Source organism: Rissa tridactyla, chromosome 21 (genome assembly GCF_028500815.1).
Source record: "Rissa tridactyla isolate bRisTri1 chromosome 21, bRisTri1.patW.cur.20221130, whole genome shotgun sequence".
In the NCBI taxonomy this organism is placed as follows: Eukaryota; Metazoa; Chordata; class Aves; order Charadriiformes; family Laridae; genus Rissa; species Rissa tridactyla.
The window spans coordinates 3,725,513-3,737,312 of NC_071486.1; positions in this window are offsets into that span (position 1 = coordinate 3,725,513).

The window sequence follows — 11,800 nt, forward strand, 5'->3', positions numbered from 1 at the left end:
CTTGGGTTGCTGGCACCCTGCGCCCACGCAGACAGACCCCCCTGGACCCCCCCCCGACCACTAACCCCCCGCAGAACGAGGGGTGCTGCTGCAACTCTAACCATTTGTCAACCTGAGTCACATCACACAGTTTCTGTGAAAAATAAAACAAGGAAAATAGGAAAAAACCCAACCATTGCAATTATTGAAACAAAATACATCAGTGCTTTTTTTTTTTTTTTAAATAATGAGTTTTTCCTCCAAGCACTGAAAGGAGAGGAGGCCCTAAAGCTCACCCTGCTTTTCGGTAGCCAAACGTAACTGGTTCAAAATGCTTTGGGGTTAAACAAATTGTTCTGGTGGACCCACAGCGCTCCCCCCAAAGCCCAGCTTTTATTTTCTCCCTCCCTCCTCGTTTTGGCTGCCAAAGCGAAAACAGACATGCCAGCATGTGGCTGCTCCTGCCCCCACGGCACGTCCCTGCCAGCCCCATCCCCAGCATCTCAGGTACCTTTGGGTGCTGCAAAAGGGACTTTACACCCATTTTTTCCCTTTCTCTCGCACTCAGATGAAGGTTGGTGCAAATGAAAACCAGGGCTGCCTGGAAGCTAAGGGAGCTCTTTCCTCCTCGGGGTCGGGAGGAAGACGGAGAGCGATTGCCATGGCTATTTCTGCTTAGAAATTCCAGGGCGGTGCTCGGAGAGGACAGTGGTGGCTACGGATGGGATGGACCACAGGGCACCCAGCCCTCCTGTCCCAGGACAACCCCAGAGATCTCCGCTTAAACCCACGCTCCCAGCACCCAAAGGACCCCAACAAGTCCCTGGGGACCAAAACGATGCTCAGACCCCTCTGTCCCCGCTTCGTCCCCCGGAGCCGGGCTCTGCCCGCGGCAATGCCGGCTGGCACCAGCCGAGGATCGGGCTCCAAGCGCAGGAGCGGGAGCACCCCCTTCCCGCCCAACCCGCAGCCCGTCAACACAGATGGTAAAATCTAAATGTTATGATAAGGTATTTCTCCCAAATTTCCATCTTAATAGAATTACGAGCCTGTAATTACCCTACAAGCCTGAAAACCTGCCGGAATCCCAATTAGGAATCTGAGGACATAATTGGCCCCTAATTAGAAAGATTTGTCAAATGCGAACAATTTTCTCACCTCTTCATTATTTTTTTTCCCCTTTTCTTTTCCTCCTCTTCTCCCCCTGGTGAAAATACGGATATTTTCTTTTCCCCTCCACCTCTTTCCCCACAAACAGGGGCTGCCATCTCCCAGCTGCACCGCGCTCCGCATCCCGCTCCTTCGGGCTCTTGGGAAAGACGAATTCTGCAGCAGCCGTTAAGTTATTTTTTTTATATTTCCTGGAAAACTGCACTATTAAAAAATAAAATTAAAAAAATTTGAAAAATAAAAAAAAAAAGAGAGGGAGAAACATGCAGAACCGCAGCCTTGGGTTTTGACTCTGCAAGGACGGGCTGGCCGGGGTGGCGAGGCTGCTGCTGGAGCAGTTTTTGGGGCTGGGAGATGCGGAGGTGGTGGTGGTGATGCTGGGCACAGCGTGCCGTGGTCCAGGGCATCGCCCCGTGGCAGCCATCCCCAGTGGGAGGGGAGGAATTTGGGGAGCAGGCGTTGTAGCTGGGCCGGTGCACAGCGGGATGCAGGGGCTGGGATGTAACAGCCCCGGTCCTGCGTGGCAGCGGCACGGCCAGATCCAGAGCAATTCCTCTACCAAACCCGGGTTTCAACCTTTTTGAATTGAAACACAGTGCCAAGCTACCACTGCCCCAGAGCCCCACTGACCCACTAGCCCTGAGCCCTGCGATGCCCATTGCACACACAGAGACCCGAAGTATGAAAATCCACCCCGGGAGCAAAGCCACGGCGGTTCCTGCGAGCACCCAGACAGGTCAGTGCCTGCAGCCACCCCGGCGAGCCCATTTCGGGGAGGATGGGCCCCCACCCCTGCAAAGCAAGCGGCCAAGCTAAACCCCGAGGGGGCTTTGGGCTGAGAAGGACGCATTTAAGGGAAAGCTTTGCTGCCCTGGTGATGAGATGCTCCCGTTGCCTGCTGTCTGGCAGGAGGGATGGAGCAAGGCAGGAAAACCAGAAAAAGCAAAGGAATAAAGGGAGCAAGTGGACAGACTCGCCAGAAGGGGAAAAAACCCACCTCTTTGGGGCATGTGGCCATGGGGCAGGGGGGTCAGGCAACCCAGCACAGAGCAATGGGCCTGCATCACCTGTCCTGTGGGACCCCACGGCAGAGCAGCAGCACGCCAGGGACTGGGAGGCGATGATGGACCGAGCTGGTGGAGCTGGTCTGTCGGCATGGGGAGGTGGGTCACAGCACCCCCAGCAGCTGCCCGGTGCCACAGTGGCTTGTCCTGGATGGAGCAGCAGGAAAGGGGCTGGCATGGGGCTTCGTGGCTCCAGGAGGAGGGTTGTGCTGCATCGTCAACACGTCATTGCTAACGAACCTCAACGAGTGCTCCCCACTCATGCCCACAGCACATCTCACACCCCCGTCCCTGTCCCCCTGCCCAAACCCCCAGCTGGAGCCACACACCATCGTCCCAGTGCCATGTTCTGAGAGCACAACCACCCCCCTGACGCCCCTGCACCAGGCTTCACAGCCTGTCCCCCCCCCAGTTACTTTTTTTTTTTTTTTTTCCTTCTTCTTCCTCTTCTTCTTCCAGTTCTTCCTCCTCCTCCTCTTCTTCCTCCTTCTCCTCCTACCACCAGAGGCTCTTTAGTTAAAAGCGACAACAGGAGGGGAGGGATGGCGGGGATGGGGGGGGGGGGGTAGGGGGAAGCCTGGTTTTCCTAATTAACAATTAGCACAGAGTGTGCTGCTAATTATGTGGTTCCATGTAATTAAGAAGCTAATTAGTGCAGTGTCAATTAAGATTTAATTAGTACCCTTGTCAAAAATACTTGAAAGCGCAGTTTATATGCAAGTACTTCAATATTTCAATGGTCGTGATCTCCCCGGCGCGGGGAGCGCCTGCTCGCCAGCCCTCGTCGCAGCCTGCTAACAGCTCTCCCGAGTTTATTGATATTGTCCTTTAAAACGCCGCCGCGTGTATCTCTGTAACAGACACTTGTATTGATTCTGCAAGCAGCCGGCGCTCTGACGTGGCAGAGCTTCATTTCCCACTGGGACGGGGCTCATGTCGGCCGCCGGCATCCCCGGGGCTGCGCCGCGTGAAGCCTCCCTTGCCTGGGCCACCCATCATGGGGCCAGCAACACCAGCACCCACAGGACCCCGGTGCCAGGAGCATGGGGCTGTTGTGGCTTTCTTCAGCATCAGCCACCACCGAGCAGCTCTGGACAACCCTGCGTTGCCCAAGACCACGTGCATCTTCCTCGCCTCCAAGGAGCTCCCAGGCTCTTTTAAAAACAAGCGTGCAACACCCACAGCGGTAATATTTTCTGCATCCAAATGCTTTTATCCTCATAATCATCCCCGCTACCTCCAAAGGTGACAACAACTTGGCTGGCTGTGGGCATGCCAGCGCCCAGAGCTAAACCCGCATCCTTCCAGCATGGAAAAGAGCAGAGCAGCTGGACCACAAGGCACATCCCCGAAGGGACACCTCGGACCAGTGCTGGCCAATGGGGCTGTGCCCAAAGCCACCACTTCACCGAGCTCCAGACCCTCCTGCCACAAAGATGGGACGGCAAACGGTCCCCAAAAGCCCCGAGGAGCTGAAGGCGGCGGCTGGTGATGGCAGAGCAAGGAGGAGACGTGAAGGAAGGATGGGCAGAGCCAGGGCGAATAAATTCCACCCCAACACCCGTATCAACAGCATCTCTACGGTGCAGAGAAAAATCTCCCTCCATCTGGGCTCAGCCCTGGCCAGGGGTCCCATGGCTGCCCACGATGCTCCTGGCTTGGGATCGCCCCAGAATCTCTCATGTTGGGAAGGGTGCGGGCCGAGGCAGGAGGAGGAAAGGAAGAAATACGTTGAGGGCTCTCAAGGCTTCAAGAAACACATAAACAAAAATCCACCTACACAAACAAACCAAGGAAACTCTCCACAGTTTGTAAATCATCCTCTGCAAGTGGCTCAAAGGCTCCCAAGCCCCGAGACACAAGGAAAAGAGCCAGCCGCTCACTATTTTTCAACTTGAAGGCACAGGGTGTGAGCTCAGATGTGCCGTGACAGTGGCTGGGAGGGAAAACGGCTTCCCAAACTCCCAGCTGGCTTCCACACACCCCCAGGAGCCATTTCTTCCCGGGCACTGGAGCTGCTGTTTGTCATATTCTCTTCCAGCAAAGCCCTGCCCTTGCCCCGGGCACTTTCCCGTGAGTAAATCCGCACACACACACCTCGGGTCTTGCAAACTCCTCCAAAGCCAGCAAATTAAAGCCCGATTCACTTGGAAGCTCACTGGGGCATGGTTTGGGTCCTACCATTTCATTTTATGCACTGTGACAACACATATTTGTCTGGGTCAGGGACCAGGTTGCTGCACCAAGGACTAACCAGTGCCAGAGAACATCCAAGCAGGAGCCCTTTCCCACAGACATAGGATCACAGAATGGTTCGGGTTGGAAGGGACCTCAAAGATCATCTAGTTCTCCCCCAGTGCCCTGGGCAGGGACACCTCCCACCAGCCCAGGTTGCTCCAAGCCCCGTCCAACCTGGCCTTGAACCCCTCCAGGGATGGGGCAGCCACAGCTTCTCTGGGCAACCTGGGCCAGGGGCTCACCACCCTCACAGCAAACAATTTCTTCCCCAGATCTCATCTAAATCTCCCCTCTTCCAGTTTAAACCTGTTCCCCCTCATCCCATGGCTCCCCTCCCTGCTCCAGAGTCCCTCCCCAGCTTTCCTGGAGCCCCTTTAGGGACTGGCAGGGACTGGAAGGTCTCCCCGGAGCCTTCTCTTCTCCAGGCTGAACCCCCCCAGCTCTCTCAGCCTGTCCTCCCAGCAGAGGGTCTCCGGCCCACCTGGGGCTTCAGCATTGTCACCTACCATCCCACCCTTTGCTGAGCAGGTATTCCCAAGAAATTAACAACTCGAGCATGGACTGGAAGGTTTATAGTCTCAAGGAGACTTGGGAGTGAGGTTGTCCACAGAACCATCTCCTCGAGCAGGTAAAAACCTTCAGAAAGCTGGTTTGTGCTTTTTTGACCCAACGCCCAGTCTTCTGAACAGTACAGTTGAGCAAAATCTGACTCGGGACGGGGCGTTGAGTCCCAGATGTACGTGCACAGAGCTTGACTGCAAAATGACTCCTCGAAATGGCAGCTCCCAGCAGCTCCTCGTGCCAGGACGGGAAAGTCTTGTCCTGCCTGTCCCAAGCTTCTTGGAGGCAGCATCCCTGTGCCAGGCCAAGGGAACAGGCTGGATCCTGAAGGAGCTGGCATGGAGCATCACTAGGAGGTGGACCGTTTCCCCACTGCACCAGAGGGTTGGGCTCCTGCCGAGGTGACAGCGGTGGGTTTTACACCCCAGGGAGTGACAGGGGACCATTTCTTGCCTCTACGCTACTTGTCTCTCTGTGGGAAGCTTTCAGCAGTAGATTGAATAGCCAAAAAAAACCCTGAGGGACTAAAACAGAGTCAGGACAATCCCCCACGGATGAAATCAGATGGAAAGGAAGCAAAGACCAGGACAGCATCGGAGTCGAATAGCTGGGGGGCTCCCAGTGCCAGCCATGGGAGGGGACACCCCCAATCTGCTCCCCAGGCAGAGTTGAGACCTTATGATTTTGGGGGGCCGGTGAGGACAGACCCTGTATCGCCCACGGCTTCGAGCAGGGCTGTCCCACACGCTCGGGTCCAACAGGTCTTTGCCATCCCACCCTGGGCACTCGGCCGCAGCCCCGGCTCTGCCACGTGTGGGTTTGTCACCGCGTTTTAAACGGGAAAAAAGGAGACGGGAGACGGGAGCAGCCCATCCTCAACTCAGCCACAGCCAACCTGTCTCCCAGCCGGAGCCCAGCCCAGCAAAGCCATCGCTCGGACGGAGGGATGCGGAGTCCGGGGAGCATGGAGGAAGCACAGGAGGTGAGGGCATTTTTCCCCCCCGCCTTTTTCCCTTCTCCCTCCCCCCCTGCCTTGTACGCGGCTGAGCCGCCTGCTCTCCCACAACGGCTGCCAAAATACAGCGAGACAGGGTATAATTACAGACACTTACTGCGGCCATTACACCACCAGCACGGTCTGCGCAAAGTGACACACGACCCGTCAACTCCTTATTCACGCCATTAAGGGGACTCATTAGCATCTTCGCTCAGAAGCAAAATTACCCTCACTGCTCATTTCAAGATGTCATAAATTTTAATTTAGGACCCAAAGATAGCACAATGGGAGCGAGCTGGCTCTCTCCGGCAGTCACTGGCTGGCTGAGGGAGGTGGAGGTGGTGGGAGGGAGGTGGTGGTGTTGGAGGGGGGAGGAAAGAGAAATGAAAGGGCTGGTTTGATAAAAGACGGTGGGGTTTAAAGGAGCAGAGATGGGGAAGGAGGGAAGCAAAGGCATGCCCAAAGGGCTGGCAAGTGCTCTGCCCCGTTGGAGGCAATGGAGGAGGAGGAGGGAGCCTGCTGAGGGATGAATGCTTCCCTGGGAGGAATGGGAGAAGAGGGGCAGTGCTGGATCCTGCCAGGGCATGGCATACAGCAGAGCCCGAGTTCTGAGCCACCAGCACAGCCCAGCATCACAGCTTGGCCCTTTCAAATTCCCCTTCCCCAGGAGCGTGCCCTGACACGGCAGCATCACCCAGGGTTCTGCGGGGAGACCTCCCCCACCACCCAGGGGAGGTCAGGCAGGTGGCTCCAGCCCCGGCTGGGAAGCAGAGACCGGAGGGACGGAAGCCCAGGGATGCGATGCTGCTGCCACGGAGAGCAAACCCCTGTGTGAGGACGGTCTTCGTGCCCGTGACGCACACTTTGCTTTAGAGGCACATTAACGGTAGGCACAAACTGTCTCGAGCAATCCCGTCACCACCACTCCGTATGTTACCACTCAGTGGTGGGAACGCTCGATCCACGGGGCTCAGCTCAGCCCCCGGAGCCCGAGTCACCCCCCCAGCCTCTACACCTTCACATCTACTCCCCTGGGACCTGCCGGGACGTTTGCAGCCCGTGGCTCAGCGAAAAAGTGGAAATGTGCTATAGCCCCCCGGGAAAAGATTGCTTTTATTCTAGAGTAAAAGCGGCCGTTGGAATCCGCACGGGGCACCAGGAGATCGCAGAGCAACTTCTGCAAACGACCTCTTGGCCCATCTCTCCTGCAGTCGAGCCCTGATAACTCTCCCTGCCGGGTTTTTGGTACCCTACCCCTGCCAGGAGATGCCCCTGCGAGGGCAAACGTGGCCGCCCCTGCCCTTATATCCGCTTAAACCTTTGCGACCAAGGGGCGATACCTCCTCTCCCCCCTTCCCTGCAAACTCTGCCAGGACCAAATGCAATTACAAACCTCTTAAACTTTACCAGCTACGGGGCTTCATGATTAATGAGTTCAAATGTCCACCTCTTTAAAAAACAGGGGAGGGGGGGAAAGAGTTAGAGGAAAAGCAGCTCCAATTACAGGCGGCTGAGGGACTCTGGCCCACTCCCGTGCTATAAGAACATATATCCAGAAAGGTTATGTTAATTTTTAATGTACAAGACTGTAATTAATTTCTGGGGCTGGCTGGATTAGCAGAAAGTGTAAATTCCAGCCTCGGCTCCGGCTGGAGATAAACCAACACGGCTGAGGGCTGCGGCCGCGGGGCTCCCCGGGGCCGGGAGCTGCACCGTGCCGGGCCCACATCCCTCGATGCCACCTGGGGACCCCGTGTCCCCACACAGAGACCCGGCAAGAGCCCCTTTGCCAGCCCTTGGGCACGGTGCCATTGGCACCAGGGATGGGGATGCCACAGAGGGTCCATCCGCCTCTGCACCATGTCCAGCGTTCGAGACGCTAAAAGCGCCCAAAGCCATTTTGGAAAGATAAAAAATACAAACTGATCCCTCCAACGGCCTTTGGGGAGGCTGCAAGGAAAGGGTCTGGACCCGGCAGGCGGGGATCATGTGGCCTGGAAATACAGTAAGTTTTTAAAGGAAAGAAAAGGCTCCATTATTCTCCCATTAAACTCTCCCCCTCTCTCCCTTCCCTCTGTCAGTCTTTCGCTCGCTCACTGACTTCCCCCAGCCTCTCCGAAGACAGATCGTTCCCTTAATCACTCTGGAAAAGAACCCCAAGCCGATATAATATTATAATTAATTAATTCACTAAAAAGGTATTAAATTTCTTTTCCCCCCTGTGGATATTATCTGAATTCATTGACCTTTAGAAAAATCACCCTCTAATTGTAACCAGGTTCAAGTGCATTTCCAGCCTGTCCCTTTTACATTAATAATATCTTCCAGGACTCCACTATGCTGCTTAAATATTGTATAAATTTCACTGCCCCCTCAAAAAAGGAGAGAGAGAAAGGCATGAAATGAAAACTATGAGCTGATTAAACCAGCTCTGGAGCGTGGGGGAAGAGGTAGAAGGACTCCGCGGTGGCCTGGGAGATGGACAAACCCACAGCGGGACCCTGAAGGGGCTCGGGATGAGGAATCCCACATCCCCGAGGTCCCTGCGGTCCCTGGCTCCTAGCTGGGAGGAAAGTCTTGGGATTCCAGGACCAGGATGCGGGGTTTCTCCCAGGCAGAGCATCCTTGGGAAAGCAGATGGCCGAGCACCCTGGGGCGCAGCGTGGTGGGAGACGGGGTCACTTTGGGGTGTCCGTGTGGCACAACAAACACAAGAGGACTAGGTTTCCAGAGGAGTTTCTAAACTCCGAGAGAAACGGGGCACTGCTTTGTGCCTCCCTGGGGTCCCAGCACCTCCATGAGCCCCAGGACCGCTGCTCCCTGCGTTTCTGCTGCTGCAGCCGCTGCTCTTTTCATTCCCGGTGCCTGCGGTCCCCTTTTCTGGTTGCAGGGACAGAGCCCTGCCGCTCTGATCTCAGCACGACCACGCTCAAACAACAAGCCAGCCAGCAATTGCTCCAGCATCCGGCACTGTAAATTCAGCGTCAGGCATGGAAAAATCCAGCTGGGCGGCTGCTGTCAAGTCTACTGGGTATCCTGGGCCAAAGCTCCCTCTGGCACAAGTCCCAGCCCTGCCAGGGCCAGCGGAGCGGGGCCGTTTGGCTCCAGCGGAGACTTGGGGGTGCAAATTCCCAGAGGTGGGTAGAGACCCACCACTCAGGGGGGCAGAGCTCAGCCTCTCCCAGCACCCCGGTTTGTCTCAGCCCCATCCGACACGCGGGGCCGTGCTCAGCCAGCCGGGAGCTGGGGGTTTGCTCCACGAGGCTCAAGTTTGGGAATTTCCATTCCACGGGGAAGGGGCTGCTCCGGCATCACTGCTCTGTGTGATCTGCCACCAGCACCTCAGGAGCTCAGCTGCAAGGACCAGGTCACCTCCCCGTGTCAGCCTTTGCATCCTCATCTGGGTGGTGGGGAAACTGGGATATGGACCTCCTCCATGTCCTTCTCCGTGAGGTTTTCTACCTGCACCTTATTTTCCTCTTCTCAGGGCTTTTTTCCAGCACATCTCTACCCCTCTTCACAACCAGCAAGCCACCGTCCTCCAGCCCCAGCTCTCCTAGCCCTTTGGTTTATGGCACACACTCCTGCCGAGGACCCAGGAATCCCAACAGCCATTAAACTGTCTGCAAAGGCCTCCAAGAGTCCAAAGGGCTCCCCAACCCCACGGCTTTAAAAAGCTGCTGACGGAAAAACAACAGGCCAAATGCATCCAGGGAGTAACCCTTCCGAGCCAGGGACTCACCCAGGGACCAACCTAGCCCCTTCTCTTTGGAAGCAATTTCTGGAGAGGCATCAGAGATTTTTCCAGTCTCCCCCTCTTTATTACATGCAAAGATTTACTTGCAAAGATCTGCTTCGGTCTCTCGAAGCCAAGGCGGCCGTGCTGCCTATTCCCCCACCTGAAAAAGCCATCCCTTCATCCTGACCTCATCCCAACCGTTGCCACAACAACCCCCCGGCGACGTCACTGGCGGAGGATTAGGGCTTCAGGTGGGGAAGGAGCAGCAGGAGTAGCCGAAGTGCTCAAACCACAGAAGGAGCCCGGCGAGAGCCAGAAAGGAAATGAAGGGAGATGGGGGGAGAAGGAAAACTCAGCAACAGTCCAGCACAGAGACAGGGGATGGCTTCCAGATTGCAGGTCGGGTCGGTCCCACACCGGGGATGCCACGGAGCCGTGCAGGGATTCCTTGGGCCCAGAGAGCCCAGGGTTTGGGGCGGAGCACGAGAAGCCCCTTGAGCCATCTCTTGCTGCCTCTGCATTGCTGCTTCTGCTCTGGCCCCCGGGGAAGGGCTGCCTTGCTCAGGTGAGCATCTCGCTCCAGAGGTGCTGAGGGCTGAGTTGGCTTCTGCTCATTCCTTCTTGCTTCAGGATCAAGCCCATCTTCTCTTTTATTTAAGGTTTTTTACCTTCCCCAAGAAAACTTTTTGTAGAAAACTCTCTGGGACTTGAGAAACAACTTGCCAACAGCATTTGTGAGGGGGGTTGGAGACGTCTCTACAGCGGTAACTAAAGGACAGTGCTGGGGAAGTCACAGCTCTCTCTACACAGATCTCTGTTTTCAGGCAAGTCCAGTTTGACAATAAAACAAGAAAATCAAACCCAGCCCCAACACCTTTCTCACGGAGCAGTCCAGAGGGATACGGCTGCATCCTCCCGGAGACCGTGGTACCCACGGCCCAGCCTGCTGGCACTGCACATCAGAGGGTTTCCACCCTGTCCCAGCTGGGTGCCTGCCCCATGCTTGTCACCCCCAGCTCGCACAGCCCCTGCCTGCAGCCCCTCTGCTCTCCTCCGGCCCACTTCACCCCCAGCATCTTCCAGAGGGCCTCCCTTCCCCAGCTTTTACTGGCACTTTGTGCATAAGGAGATCAAAACCTGGCTTGTTGGAGGTGCTGAGTGCAGGGCCCGTGGATGCTCAGCACCTCTCCCTGCCACCCGGCTTGTTTTTCACCCTCCTGTGTTTGCCAAAGCCAACTGAAAGAGGGAGACGGGGCAGTGGCCCTGGCGAGGGGATGCTGCCAGCGGGCTGAGGGCACAAGCGGGAGATGCTCTTGCTCGCAGAGGGCATCAGCCCCAGTACAAGGCTCTGAGTTACAGTTGGACTCGATGATCTTAAAGGTCTTTTCCACCCTAAATGATTCCACGAGCTCTCAGGGACCGGCAAACCCCAGCGTCAGCTACTGGGGAGAGCTGCGCTTTGCACAGGGTGGTTCCTCCCTCCCGAAGCCGGAGCCCAAAGCGGCAGCGATGCCCTGGGCACCGCGACCGGGTCCCCTCCGCTCCCTGCCGGCCAGTCCCGGGCACCGGCAGCGGCACTACCGGGGGATGCGCATCCTCGGCCGGGCCACCGGCTCCCCCCGCCGCAGCCCCGGCTTCTCCGGCAACCGTCTGGCTCTCTCTTGTGGCTGCTCAGCCCCGCTGCAGCCTGGCTGCTCCCGCCCCGCAGCCCAAACCCGCCGGCAGCCCGCGGGGACACGGGGGTGTCCCCCGGGTGTCCCCCCCGCGCAGGACACGCGTGGCTCACGCCTCCGCCCGACCCCCGGCTCTCACCCTCCTGCCTCCCCCCTCGTCCCCCCCCCCCAAAAAAAAAGCCACAACGTCGCGTGGGGCAGCAGGAAAATGCGCCACAGGCTGCGCAAGACCAGCGGTACCACCGAGGGATTATGTCATGGGTGGGGGGGACAGAGGGAAGGACACCCCCCCCCCCCCCCCCGCCCGGGGTGCAGCACCCGAAATTCCCCCAGTGCGATGGCAAAGGGACTGCGCCAGCAGCAGCAGTGACCTGCTGCC